This window comes from Netta rufina (genome assembly GCF_964035555.1).
Source record: "Netta rufina genome assembly, chromosome: 2".
Taxonomy (NCBI): domain Eukaryota; kingdom Metazoa; phylum Chordata; class Aves; order Anseriformes; family Anatidae; genus Netta; species Netta rufina.
Window position 1 is genome coordinate 58,786,598 of NC_140124.1, and position 12,716 is coordinate 58,799,313.

A 12,716-nucleotide genomic window follows, 5' to 3' on the forward strand; every position below is an offset into this window, starting at 1 on the left:
GTAGGGCCAGGCTCTGGAACTGCTGTGGCAGGAACATAGCCTGTGACAGCTAAGGACAGTACCTTTTATTTCACTGAACTTTGGACCTGGACTTAAAATTAGATGCATATTGCCCATCTACCCTTACTTATGTCCACAGGCTCATTGATGTCTACAGATCTTACAAGAGTAGTAAAACTATTTACATGACTAAAGGTAAGGCAGGCTGAACCACAGGATCCTTGTGCTATAGGCAGTGTGAAGGGAGAGAACAGATTTTGAATGAGTGGCACCATATCCAACAATATTTAATTTAACTGACTGTTCAAAAACGGGCTGCTTGTATCATGGTTGATCTCAGAATGTAGTGGCAAGGGAAGCAGGTGAGATGGCTCATGTTGGCTAAAATTATTCTCATGTGTGATTAATTACGAGCATTGGAGTCCTAAAATCCCAGCACCTTCCCAAAAGCGACAATGGCAAAACTCCCATTGACTGTAAGTAGGGTAAGTTTAGGCTCCTGGTTTTCCTGGTCAAAGCTGACAGAGCCTTTAAAAAGAAGTCTGATACTGAGTTTGATACCAACTTTTATGTGGTGCACAGGGGCTGGCCCTGGAAAATGTGAAACTAGCCTGAGAGAATTTCCAAGTGAGGAAAGAAAAGGGGATTTTTACATGTGGTGAGTGGGTTGCATGATAGGTACATCAAAAACACAAGAAGGTTTTTCAAAGCAAGAAGTAACTGTTCCTAAGCCCTGCTTTTTAGCTTTCATTTGTGTGTTTATACTGTTCACAAATTTTAAAAGTTTCTCCCTCCAATCTCTATATTCAGTCATGGGGTTTTGATTTGTGGTCAGAGTTATTTAAAGCAGGGGGAAATGAAAAACTATATGATAAAATAAAGTAAGAAATTGGGATGTTAATCAAGACTGACTGATTCCAGCAAAACACCCCACCCCTGATAATTTGGTTTAATTAAATCTGCATGTACTTAAAATAGCATTAGAAATTGTTACCATATTTAAACAGTTGTTCAAGGGCATGCAGTCTCAAAAATTACTTCTCCCTTCAGGTACTACTATACCAAAAAGAAAAAAAAAAGAAAAAGCTTTTAACTACTAACATATTCCTTTCTGTATAACCCATTTCCTTTTTATATTGAAAATGTATTTTCAGTATATATTTGTTCACAGAAACGTACTTGTTTAGTACGTCCACAATCTTCTTGTTTCAGAGCTGATGACATTCAGTGGTCTTTCCCCCTCTTCAAGTCAGATGTTCACTGTATCCATGGCCTAAGAAACTGCCAGAAGTGCACATTAAGATGTTTCTTTGGGAGGGCTGAATGTATTTGTATTCTTGGGGTTTAGCAAAAGGAAATGCTAACAGATGCTTATAATTATTCTGCACTTACATGTCACAGCAGAATACAGATCTAGGGCCTGAAACTGCAGAACTGAATGAAATGGGAGTTTTGTCATTGACTTGAATAGAAACAGCCTTTTACCACATTGTTGCAAACTAGGACTCTGTTATAAATACCTACTCTTTTGTATTTAGTTGAGTTTCAAGTCATCAGGTTCATATAACTGTGACATCACAAGGCCATGTAGAGGCTAGCAGCAATATCTCTGAATTAGAGAAGTTTAGGCATCTGTAATGTCTATGTGCAAAATGAGAACTTTTATGGACTATAGTTACTCATGGTATAGTGCCTTACTCTGTAAGCAATGCTGTTGATTCCAGAGGGTCTCCTTTCCTAGAAAGTTACCAGTCAGCATGAATAAAGTGAGCAGAATCTATTTCTGGAGCACAGGTAGAAGAGAGGTGATGGAAATTAGTAATTACTTTAAGTTAAACCTCATGTCAATACTGTGTATCAGTATAAGAATCAGATGCTAACTTTCTGACACTGAAGAACTTTACTCCCCATCTGCTCTCACAGCATTACATGTGGAGTAAAAAGGTTTTCAGTTAGAGTAATGAAAACTGTAATTTGTCCTTTCCTGAACAATTATAATCAATATTTTGATAGGCAGAAACAAACAACACTTCTGGGTTATATAGCTATTTATTTTTTGAGATACGGTGAATCTGTGTTAATTCTCAATGGGTTTCTTTATATTTAAATACTTTCAGAAACAATACATTGACGATGGGTTGAAGATATATATATATATGTATATATATATACATATTATATATATCTACAATATATATACACACACAACTATATATATATGTATATACATATATATATATAAATTATGAAAGCCAAGATATTATGAAGCCTATTTTGTTTTTATCATTTTGTGTTTTGTTGTTGATATTATTATTATTATTGTTATTATTATTATTTTGCATACTACATGCAGTGCTTTAACCAATGTCTGTTCGGCTAATGTAATTAAAGTTGTTAATTTATATGAGTACATTTCAACTATGTCAATGGTTTCTTAATATTTATTGTGTAGAAGGACTGGTATTTTTTTTATTTACATTATGTTTAAAGAGGTAACAGTTTGATATGTTCTCATTTGTTTATATTAGAAGTTATTTATTTTCACAGCATTCCGTCTGGTATTTTGATATTTGGAAGGCATGCTACCTATACTTTGTACAGTTAGTGGGCAGTATTCAGCAGCTCCCGGTAGATTTTTAGGCCCTGTGTTAAATAAAAGACATGTTTGGGATTTCTATTTTAGATCTTTCTTATTGGTTTGCCAGGACCACTCAGTGCACTTACTGCCAGACACCCTGCCTGCGTGACCAATTTATTCCTACTGTATTTACCCAGGACAGAGGACCAAAACCACCTCTAGTGTAAATCTGGTGACTTCAGTGAAGTTACACCAGAGATGTATTTGGCTCACCGAGAAATTGCTTGTACAAATCAGTGCAAAGAAAGGACAGAAAGCAAGCAAGCAAGCATCTTTGCATTTGAAAGAGGATTTCAACGTGTTAAAAATGTTTGGGTCAGCTACTATTTTATTTTACTTTGTTCTTTTTGTTATTTTGCTCTTTCTTATACAACAACAGCAACAACACAAGTGAAATAAATAAAGGGAGTTTCACCAAGCATTGTGTAATCGTCCCTTAATATGCATTCCTGGTTGGGAAATACATGGGACCTGGGGAAATACCAGAAAATACCAGAGGTGAAACGTGGGTGCCTCTTTGGATCAAGCAGTGCGATGCCCTTCTGTTTGGTGTCACCATCCTAACTCTGCATTCAGACTCACAGTCCTACATGTAATGCAATTTTAGGTTGTTCCCTTCTTAGGAAACAGAGGCAGTATCAATGCCACAGCCAGTGTCAGCTCCCCTCTGCCCGCAGGCTGTTAGGTGTTCAGCTACCATAACCACAATTCCCTTGAATAACCCAGAATCAGATGCTTACCCTGACAAAAAGAGAATTTGCATTACCCAGACAAAATTGCAAAACTGTCAGTTCACATGTACTCATTTATGATCAGTTCACAGGCAGCCAGAGTGAGAAATCATCTGAGTACTCTCATATTTGAAATTAAAGCATACTTATGAGGGGTTTTCACCAGTCTTTGCATTCCTAGGGTGATAAATGGACTCCTGCTATATTTCAGTGGGCTGAGAATCAGGAAACAAGAATCTTGAGGTTGATCTTTAAATGGATTACTTGCATGGTGCTTAAACATGGGCCACCACAATTAGCAGGCCTTTTAATAATCAGACATTGAAAGCCATTCTGCAAAGTCTGAAGAAGTGAGTTGCTTTCCTCTAACTGAGAATAAGTTTTCAATAAATCAGTGCAATCATGACTACAGAAAGCTTTTGTTTCAGAGAAAACTAAGACATGATTGAATATTTGCTTTCGTTCCTTTGTTATGATCACTATTATTATTATTGCCATCAAAGACAAACCCAACTGGCTTTGGAAGTTGCACTAGCAATAAAATAAAATCATGAGGCCTATTTGATTCAATCCCCTAGCTTATTAACCTGTTAAAAATGAAGCTTACACTTCAGGTGTAAAATGGGAAGTTATCCTTTCTCTGGCACAACATGAAGTGCAACACTGGATGGTGTAATCCAGATTTTTTCCATTACACAGCTGTTTGATTTTCTTTTTAGTTTATGAATGCTATTGAGAACTGTTGGTATTATATGCGCTTGTTGAAAAGCCCCAGCTCAAAGAACAGTGGAGAGCTAAGAGCTGCCTTTTGCATGAGCTGAACAATCTGTTAAAGCCAAAAAAACTGCCCTAAACAAATTAGACCATGCTAATAATATACTGACAAAGGCAGATAACACCAAATGATTTTGTGAAACAGATACACAGATAGTGTCTACTCAGTGTGCATTTCCTACCTTAGAGGTAGATTTTCATGTTGCTACTTGGGTTGTTGAGTTGCTGTGCTAGTCTCAGTGCATTTTATGATTGTTTTTCCATGCTTGTCACAGGACTAACAAAGCCTGTGTTTTGGTAGTCTTCCTGAAATACAACCACAGACTGATTTAAAGTACTGCCAGGGCTCAGGTTCAGTATCCTCTCTTATGCTGATGATAGAAATATGGCACTGTTATCACTATGGTGATCAAATCCACTGGCTTGCAGATACCTGACACCCAGCTGCTAAGACCTCTGGGCCTTTCTTGGTTTCAAAAGAGTTATCTAGTCATCTCAAACACTGTCACCATTTGATCACCTTTCTACTGTCTACTCATCAGCTTTGTTGGAATTACACTGACTGGAAAAACAGCGCAGAAAATCATCAGCTGCTAGAGCATCCCAAATCCTCTCTGTGGGACAGATTTAACTGAATGGCAAGGTTTCCCTTTCCCTTCTGATAACCAGCAACTCCTAACACTTAAAGTGGAAGGGTTAGAAGGAAGTTGCACATGAATTGACACTACCTATGCATCGTTTCCTTAGGAGGGCTGAGAGGGAATGGGGTTATTTTGTCTTTGAACAGCAATACTGCAGTTTACAGATGCAGTGGCAAATTCATTGTACACATTACAACACCACATCAGGAAGCAGTATAACAATTATTTTACACATCTGAATCATCCAGTCTCTACTGCACAAGAAAGTTTCTCTGACTTTGAGAAGATAGAAATGTATATCACCACAGTTATGGTCTCCACAATTTCATGTAACAGTGGACAAAAACAACACAGCAGCTCTATTCAAACAAGAACATTCAGAGAAAAGTTGGCAGGGCAGAGGTCCCTTGAGGGGCTTTTGAGCAGGCTGCTCCTCCACAAGTTTTGTGTACACAAGAATGCCTCTTATAGCTGCATTAGGATGCAGTTTATAGTCCTGGTCTTGATCTTAATGAAGTCAGCAGGGTATTGCAGACCTGGACAGCTTAGCTGAAAGTAAAATGAAGTCCTATTGTTTCAGTAAAATCACTGAGTAAAATCACTTTTATAGTGCAAAGAGTAAGATGGAGATGACATGGACACTGTAATGAGCTGTGTATGAGAGCAATCAGAGTTGCATAACTTTGAAAAAAAGATAACCTAAATTGGGGTAGAGGTAGAAAATTTTCTACGTACAGAATGTAGTTGCACTAGATATTTCTATGTAAGAAACCCATTTTAAGGTTTAAATCTACTTAGCTCTTCTCAGATAAGCTGTGTGTCTCCCACTTCACATAAGCTGTGTGTCTCCCACTTCACTGATAGCACCCTTCCTGGGGTCATGCCAGCCTCAGAAGTAGGGCAATGCAGGAAGAAGATGTGGCACCACATTCAGGCATCATACACTCATTCCTTTTACCACTCTGAGAATGCAAGGAATGCCACTAACCTATCTGAAGTCCAGACAGACAGACTGGTAAGTAAGTGACAAATCAAACTATGATTTATTTATTTATTTATTTATTTTTAATTTCTAACACATGACCCAACCTTCAGAAGCAATTCAGGCCTGTCCCAGCACTGGCAAATTACCTTGGTATGAATCAGGTTCAAATTTGTCACGCTTTCAAATGCATACCTTTTTGTGCAAATCCTACTCCTTTCTCATGCTTTCAGTGGACAGCCTGGTCATTTGCACACAGCTGTTGTGGAGAAATTGGCTCTAGGCTTAGACTCCAAGCCTCACTTCTCCATTCACATTTCCATATCCTAAGAAAATATTCTCAAGCACGGGAGTTTTATACCACCCCCACACGTCTGGGCAGGAAGGAGAGGAATCAGATAAGTTAATTATAATAACTCAGAGACATTCCCTATGAAAAGAAACTCCAGGCCCCCAAAACAAAGCCCAGCACCAGACCTGCCCTGCCAACCACTCAGCATGGTACCAAGAAGGTCTGCAGCACCTGGGGAAGAGCAGAGGGACTGCAGGGAGGATAAATATATTAATGGGGATGGTTTCAGTTACTCCCGTGCAGTCACTGTCACATCTGATCATGATGAAGAGATGAAATTTTTTGCTATCACGAAGGACCTCTTCAGCAAGCAGCTTCTCCACTTGAGAAACAGCAAACTACTATGTAGAACCTGGCTCAATAATCTATTACTAAAATATTACTTTGAAACCGTAGCTATACCACACCTACGTCTGTTACAGAAACAACATACTTGTCCATCTTCCTATCTACCTACCTCCACTGCAGCAGAGTCTGATTTCAGGAAGAGAAGCTGTAAAACTCTATGAAAACTTCAAGGAACTAAAAGGGATTTCAAAGCAGCTTGCAGACTATTTCAGGATACTGTATTAGAGGCACAGTATTGAAAAAAAGATCTGAAGAGCTAGTGTGGTGGATCAGCAGGATAAAGTCATATTTAAATGAGAAAAATAGAAAACAATAGAAACGCCAGCAAATTAATTATAAAAACACAATACAGAAAATTAGAAAATAATTTGAGTACTCTACAAAATCCATAATAGCTAAGAATGAGTTAAAAGTTAAAATAAGATAAATGCTGGACCTGTCAATGTGGGCTTTGTTGATGGAAAACCTGTTACATTTCCTTGAAGTGATCAACAAGGAATAACATTGATATAGTCAGCTTGAATTTTCCAAGTAGTACTTACAAAGACCCTCACTAAAATTTCCTGGAGAAATTAACCCATCACGGGATAAAGAAAGCAACATATACAATTAATAGTTATTGTGAGAAGAGATGAAAGAAATGGAGAGGTGTCATCAGTGTCCAGCTCTGCATTCAGGTATGGGCTATGAAGTTAAAACTCTGAAAAACAGGATAAAAAGTCAGATGACAGAGTTTTCTGACATATGAGGTTAATTAAAATAGACATGGCTGATTGCAAAAAATTGCTGAAGAACTTCACAAAATAACAAAACGGCAGCTGGAATTCAGCATCGATAAAGATAAAACAAGACAGGTAACACATGACACGTAGGAGGAAACAATCCTGACTTGCATGTACAGAAATGAGCTGCCCCTCAGGTAGGAGACTTGAGCGTTATAACATGTTTTTTATAATCAGTAAGAAAAGCAAAGTGAACGTTAGGGATTACTAGGCAAGACAGGATTTGTTGCTTGTTGGTATACCTAGAAAATGTAGACATGTTTTGGGGTATGGAAAGGGAATGACAGACTTGAGGGTGACACAAAACCTCCCATTATATAGCTGAAGATAGCAGTCAGGCCTCCCTTTTGATTTCTCTCCTCCACGCTGAGAAATTCCAGCTCACTCAGACTCTCCTCATACATGTCCCTTACAGGGACAGACTGAGGGAGGAAGAATATGACATTATTTTTATGTCACTGTGTTGCTGATCAGCTTGTTGTTGACTCCCCATTAGTTCTGTCACTTTTGTCTCAGTATAAATCCATGCTCCTTCTGGTAGAATGATATGGAGGACTGGGACATGAGCAGACACTGATCCCAGGTGTACAGAGGTCACTCAACACCACAAGACAAAAATACAGCAATGTTGCAGCAGATTGGACAGCTTGGTTATCCTCCTGATGCAGACAGTTATTTTGAATTCTTTTTAATACATTTTTTTAAAGATCCCTTCCTGTTAAAACACAAAACAGTGTAATTCTTATGGCTGAGCAGCTACAGCCTGTGATGATTATCTCCAAGTGTTCTTCAAAGGCCAGTCACTATTGCCTTCAAGCTCAAGTTCAAGTCTTTTTTAGTTGCTCAAGCTCCATGCATCCCCAGGGAGACAGCCTGATGGGCTATGAATGGCTAGGTTTTCCATGCTAAATTCATGCAACAGCAAGAGAGATTTTTGCTGTTTACATAATTATTCCTGGCCTACACTATCTAAAAAGAAAGGGAAAGCTGAGGGGCAGGAAGGCAAACTAAAACAAAGGTGAGGCTAAAAACAAAATTAAAATAGTATTCATGTTATTTCCACATAAGCACAATTGTTTGACAAGATTTTTCTTAATAGGAAAAGGAGAGAAAATAGACCAAAAATGAGAAGTGGATGTAACTTCAAAGACAGTGGGTAATAAATATTTATAAAATAAGACATGCATCAGCCTGCCACATACACATACACTTTCTACAAAATGATATATGGATGACTAGAGCGTGATAAAGAAATGCAAAGTAAAGTAACACAGGGCCTAAATACAGACACATGTAGATTTTTCCAAATGTTGCATTTTCAAGTATATTAAAAAAAAATAAAAAGACGAGGAGGAATGGGAAACAAGAAGTTTTTCTTTTTTTTTCCCCCCAAACTAAACACAACTGTTTCACATCTTCATTTTTTTCTTTGTTTCTTCCTTTTTTTTTTTTAATTTCCCTCAACTTCCAGCCTTTGTTCCTTTGTCTTATAACACGTTGTTATTCTCAATATGACAAAAGTTGTACTTTTTATGCCAAATTGTTTGATACATTTTATAAAAGAAAATGAAAGACAGACCTTTGACTGCAAGGAGATGTGGAAGTTTGCTTGGTGCCATAATGTGCTACATCCACCATTTTCAGTTAACCCCTTCCTCAGCCAGCTGCTGTCTATGAACCTTGATCAACACATTTCCTGCCACAGCAGCCAAACAAACACCATTTCTGCAAAACTGAGAGGTACTGCTTTACATTTCTTAGACACTCCGTTGAGATCAAATTAAGGCTTGCCTGCTGCACTTAGCAGAATGGTGACCAGATCTCTGTGCTATACAAGTGCTGTGCCTCAAGCCTGGCCCCCAGAGAATGACCTCCAACATGTCTCAGTTTGTATCTGGTAAGAGAAGTAAGGTTTTGCTGTTACCAACACTTCTTTCTCCTGCCATTCTAAGACCAAACTGGAGCTGCATTTTATTCTGTGGTGTATATTTTCCTCAATAAGGTGATTGTTCAGACCTGTGACAAGCTCACACAATGCAAAGGGCCTGGCAGTGTCACCAAGGGCATGGCTTGAAGAAGACTGGGTGGCACAAACAGAGGCTTTCCAGCATAACATGGCCAGTGGTTGCAGGATCTGATGTTGTGTGTCAACAGCTCAAATCATAACACTCTGTGCATTTTGCAGGGCTAGGTGTTCAGAAAGACAGCTTTTTAACTTATAAAATGAGCAATTCTGCAACAGGAAAAAAAACTGTCAGACAAATATAGAACCCTGAAACGACATTTTTACACTCTTTTTTAAAAGTAATACTACACTTTAATGTACAGTAGAGCTTAATGACAGTTTTAGAGAGAAGAAGAACAGATTTGATTTTAAAGACTAGGTATAGGCGAAGTGAGTCAGACCTGATCTCAGGGAAACCAGAGGAGATCTGGAGAGGGGATGGAGTTAAGCGTGAGGAGTATTTCTGATGTAGGCAATTATAACTGAAATCAGGATATAGCAAACCCCAGAATAACCAAAGGCAGAAATATCCTTCTCTAAAAAGGACATGAAAACAGCTACCACCTGAGCAAAAAGGTACGTAAGCGCAGGCATGGCACTCTCCCTGGAGTCCAGACCCAAGCCTGGGTAGTTTCAGCCACCAAAGAACAGAGGAACTATGACTCAGATCTGTCTGTTGATGAGATTCCCTGATTTTGGTTTGCTGCGAGGCTGTTCTGGCCCAGGAGTGATTATGTTAGCTGTTATGCTAGTGAACCACTGCTCTTTCCCTTCCTGTGGCCGGTTGGTGAATGTGGTGCCCTGTTCTGGATTATGCTGCTGCTTGGGAAAACATCAAGTGCAGTGCTGTCAAAGTGACGTGTGAGCATGGCACAGCAGAACCCATTTAGAAGGAACAGTGAAGGACTGCCAGAGCAGAATTGGTGAGCCTGTGGTTGTCATGTAGAAAATGAAGAAAGAAGCAGATGACCAGCCTGTCCCTGAGCAGCTGGTATCCCTCCCATCCCCCAGCCAGCCACCCCACATTAATTGTCCAGCATGACGCCATATGGTACGGAATACCCCTTTGGCCAGTTTGGGTCACCTGTCCTACTTCTGTCCCTTCCCAGATCCTGCTGCATCCCCAGCCTCCTCGCTGGCAGGGCAGTGTGAGAAGCTGAAAAGTCCTTGACTCAGTGTAAACACTGCCCTGCAACAATTAATAGAAGTAGGAGACATTTATTCTCAGAAAGAGTGGTCAGGCATTGGAATGGGTTGCCCAGTGGTGGCGTCACTGTCCCTGGGGGTGTTCAAGGAAAAGGTTGGAGCTGGTGCGCAGGGGCATGGTTTAGTGAGTGACATTGGTATCAGGGTGCTGGTTGGACCAGATGACCCTGAAGGTCTTTTCCAACCTTAATGATTCTATGTCACACTGATGAGAGGCTAGAGCCTGAGTTGGAAAACATCATGTGGAACGTGTGTAACAAGGTAGATAAGGCTGCAGTTTGCTCAGTCCCTAGGAAAATTACACATAGCTCTATGAGTAGTCTTTGTAAACAAGGTGGCAGTGGTGCATTCCTCAAAGGAATCCTTGCACCCACTAAGAGAGTTGTTAAAATGTAAAGGATTTCTGTGTAAAGCTGCAAAGACACAAAACGAAGCACAGGTGGCCACCGAAAGATAATAGCTAGATGCATACACTCTTTCAACAGCACACATGGCCAAGCTGATATGTAACATCCACTTAATAAAAAAAAAGGATGGCTCAGTAAAAACATTATAGAGAATAACAAGCTCACCATAATTCCTTATGATTAGGAGTATTTGACAGAATTTGCTGGGTTTTGTAACACCTTTGTATGATTTAGGATAAAAAAGAAATGATGGAGATTTCACACAACCAAATCCACGCACACAACCCTTTGCTTTAACACATGCATGCTGCAAAACCATTCCAGAAAGGAGACATAAAGAAGTATAGCCTGCTTCAAACTGCCTGCACCACTTCAATTTCTGATATCAAATGTCCTATTATAATGGGGCTAAAAAGCTTCCAGTAATGGGTGAAATCACTTCTTTCTATTGAAGTTATTAAACCTTTTACACTTTGAGACAGATTATGTTCTTTAGCTTTCCAATATACCTACAGTCATTGCACTTTGCATCTCTAAACATGTTTTAGACAGTGCCCATCAAAATACAAAACATCCTTTGACATTAAACTTCCTCTTTGCAGAAACCCTTTCTGGCAGCAGTGCTAACATTTTTCTTTACTTGGACTGCAACAAGCGGTTAGTCAAGGTTCTTGAATGATGACAGTGATGCACAGTATTTGCTGTTCTACATTTTTCATCTTGGTTACGTGACATGTTATTCACTTTTTGACCTAAATTATTATGCAATCTTTCTTTGCGCTATTTAGAAGTTGCCTCATTTCACCTTAAATACCACTAAGCAATGACAGCTGAAATGATTCCTAACATGGTTTGCACTCAATTTCTGGAGTCTATTCACGTAACATACCATGCAAATATGAGATCTTATTATCTGACAAACTACTGTATGCTTGGAAGTAGTCTGAACATCTAGCTCGGGCATCTGAAACAACCACGCTTTTTAGGAGACAACAAAGGAGTGAACAATGTTTAGGACAAACATAATATTAATTCAGTATTGACTAAAAGAAGGACTTACAAATATTTTTTTCCTAAAAAATCTACATGCTCTATTTTGTATTTTGTAATAGCGAGATTGCAGGGAAACTGTTGAAAAAGTTTATGTTTGACAGTAAAGTACCCTAATTACACAGTAGAATTTAATCATGTAGTTTGTGAAGATATTTGCAGTAAAAAGGGACACAATTATCAGGCATCTCAATCCTCCAAAGGCAGTGGGATGAATCCCACTATCCTTTCTAAGTCTTTTCACTATGAATTCCCACAAAGCAAGGTAAATGTTTCTCATTCCTTTGGCCTTCTTGCCTTAGTTGGCCAAGAGCATTCTTAAACCATTTTGCCACATTTAGCAGCTCCAGGCTCCCTGGGGCTTGTGCTTGGGGCAGAGCCAAGGCCAGCCATGAGCACAGAAGCAGCACAGGCTCCTTGGCGTGAGGCTGCACCGAGCCTGTCTGTCCCAGCATGAGGCAATGCTTTTTTCCCCCAGGCACGCAGCAGTGATGCAAAAATTCATATATGCTCTTCTAAGACTTGAGCATGGATTGGGGATTGGTACATCAGTCTCCAAGTGGTTTGTGGAGGCAGAAGCCACCACCGGTGGGCTAGCTAGGTTTGGGTTCCTCTGCACTTGTAAAAGGGTCTCCCTTGTGCCTTGGAGAGAAATGCTGGGGAGGGGGAAGGAGCCACGTATGAAGCTGAACCCTGAAGAAACTGGTCATCAGCATGCAAGAGGCTAATGTGTCATGAATGCCCTTGGGAATTGGTTAGCAGAGAACCTGGATGTGATTTGAATTGTGAATGAAAAATCC